Genomic DNA, 2,998 nt, shown 5'->3' with positions numbered 1-2,998 from the left:
GCTCGCCGCAAGAGGTCGCTACAACCTCAACGTGTCTAAAACCCCTATATTTATAAAAGTAGCGCCATTCTTAGATCTTGCCGCCACCGCGCTCACCCCGGCGCTTCCTCTTCGCCCTCTCCTCCTGTCGCCCCAGCCTCCTCCGCTCCCGCATTGGCCAATCCGTGTCACGTGGAAGTTCGCGTCGCGCTTTTGTATATTTTTTTCTTTCCAGCGCGCTCCGACTGCCATTCTCGGGCCTGTGCGACGAAAGTGCTGTACGCACAAACGGATCAAACGTGTTAGGGACAAGAACTTCGTTGTGATGGCATGCTGCTGCGCCTTAAGTTGCCGCAACCGACAAGGCGAGGGCAAAAGGCTTTTTTTGTTTACCATCCGGCGTGCGCAAACGCTTGCTGCACACTTGATATTTGCGCCGTCTCGCATCGTCGCGTTGCTACTTCCAAAACGGCATTATTAAGACCAGTTACTAACTGACGAAGCAAAATCGCGCCTCAAAAACGTCTCCGCAGGGCGCGATCGAAGTTTTCCTCGGATTTCCTCTGGTAGCGCGTTAGCTGTCGTCTGCCACGGCAGGCCCGACGCAGGCGGCGCCACTGTCGATATCGCGCCTCGATCGCGCTGGTCGCGCCGAGCGCGATAGTGGAACGGAGGAGGAGGGAAGTGGATGGCGCTAAAGCCCCTATATTTATAATATAGGGGCTTTAGATGGCGCTACTTGTATAAATATAGGGGCTTTAAACGTGTCCGTGGGAGCGAAGGGTCGCGCGGGTGGGAACGCGGAGGGTGGAGTCGAGTCCGGCCGTGGCTAGAGTGACCTAGAATACTGGGGAGTGTCCAGAGCGTCGCGCGAATGCATGCCAGGAACGAGGACCTTTTCTTGAGAACTCTCGCGCCGCGGCGCTGCTGTACCGGACCCATGGGCTTTCTCCGCTGCGGAAGCCGCGCCAAAGCGGCGGGCGTCTGCTACAAGCCTGATATTTTGGTTGCTATTAGCCAACAACGCGATAATTTGGGATATATTAAGTACCACGTCACCGCAAGGTAATACCGCAGTGACTCACCGCACAGAGAATGCGTTTGCCGGCTGTGAATACGTGTATTTTGTCTATATCCTTCTAGCTCACTTGGTCCGCGCCTACGCGGCTGTTTGAGTAACGCATTCCGCGCGCTTACTTCATTTAGTTATGCGTGGAATGAGCAACGTGAACGTGCTGCAGAAGAAAATAAGCTATAGATCGGGATGATAACCAGGAGAACGTAGTAGATATGGCTAGCTCATGCTAACGCATTTACACCCTATTGTTTCCTTTCTTTTATTTCATGCATTCGATTTGTTTTACAAGGCTGCCTCCCGCGCTCTGCTGTTTCTGTATTAAGGCGAAATCCTTAACTGGCTCTTGGGCAGCCGAATGTGTCCGTCGGTGGGGCCATGGTACCAAAAATAAATACAATAAACCGCGTAACTCTCGCGTCTCGTTCACAAAGTATAGCGTGGAAAGGCACAAATGTGTGACTAAGATGACTGATGGGTCATGGCATTAGTAACTTGACATACTTGCATGCACGTCACGATTAACGGTAACAATATGACGCGTGATGCAAACCCGCATTCTTCGGCCAGAAATCCCTCTGATGGTGTGGGTGTGACGATAAGAACGTGTTGAATGCCAATCTCGATCTCAACGTGTCGAACTTACCCATATATCATGATGAACTGAGAGCACATGTAAAGGGTAGTAATAGTAATGATAATTTCTGGGGTTTTACATCCAAAAATCACAATAAATATGGCTATGAGAGACGCCGTAGTGGAGGGCTCTGGTAATTTCGACCAGCTGGGATTCTTTAACGTGCACCTAAATCTATGTACACGGTGTAGACATTTGGGCTTGTTGGTGTAACATGCTTGCAGATTTTCTTCTCGTAGCACAAAACACACACACACGCACACACACACACACGGACGGACGGACGTAGAAGAAGAACGGAGACACACACTCCGTTCTTCTACGTCCGTGATTTATTTTCTTTTTTGCTCTATAAGAAGAAAATCTGCAAACTATGTACACGGGTATTTTATGCATTTCGCCTCCATCGAAATGCAAGCCGCCGTGACTGGGAATCGAACCCGCGTCCTCGAGCTTAGCAGTCTAACCTACCAAAGCCACCAAGCTACCACGGCATGTAGGTAAAGTGTACGCGAGAAATACACGCGGCAAAAAACAAGACAAACCAAAATAAATGAAACGCTAACAGTGCAACATTGTGTACGTACGCCTCATTTCATAATTACGAGCGAAATTCAGAAAACGAACGCGATGCATTACGGATGTGCAACGCGTCTTTCGCCTTCTTGTGTTGCAAGAGCGCAAATACTAAGTGAATTTTAACATGAACGTAACTTTAGGAATATTTATTGCGTATGCTCGCTGGTTCGTACACAGCAAATATACTTACTGATAAATAATTACGTATACTTGTAGTTACGTAATGAAACAGGCCTCTAATCACCAGACCATAAACTTTTCATGTTTTACTGATTGAAGGTAACTATTTTAGGGATATGTAGAATCAATAGCGATATTTGTAGTGCATCAAAGACAGTAATTTTCAAGACGATTTTCCACTCAATATAATCCAAGCACAAACATCGTTACGCGCCATGAATGCTTGTTAGCTTACGTAAAAAAATCACACGTTATACAGTAACTATGATATTGTGAGAAGTTACATGTTGGTAATTTCAGAGAGGATTCACGGATTATTAAAACAAGGCTATTGCAGCAATAACTTTTGCATAACAAATGAGTAAATGGCTAGGCCAGTAGTAGCTATCTATTCATGTCAATATAGAAAAATATATATTTGTTCACCTTTTTTCTATGTTTGTTTGTCTACAGGCTGAAATGGCTTTTCTTTCGAATGTCTGAATTTGAACCAAGCTTCGCTCACGGTGAAGCTTAAGGTACATCGTGCGCGAAGTTTGCATTGAAGA

This window comes from Dermacentor silvarum, chromosome 4 (genome assembly GCF_013339745.2).
Source record: "Dermacentor silvarum isolate Dsil-2018 chromosome 4, BIME_Dsil_1.4, whole genome shotgun sequence".
NCBI classification, from domain to species: domain Eukaryota; kingdom Metazoa; phylum Arthropoda; class Arachnida; order Ixodida; family Ixodidae; genus Dermacentor; species Dermacentor silvarum.
This window is presented reverse-complemented; position numbering follows the sequence as displayed.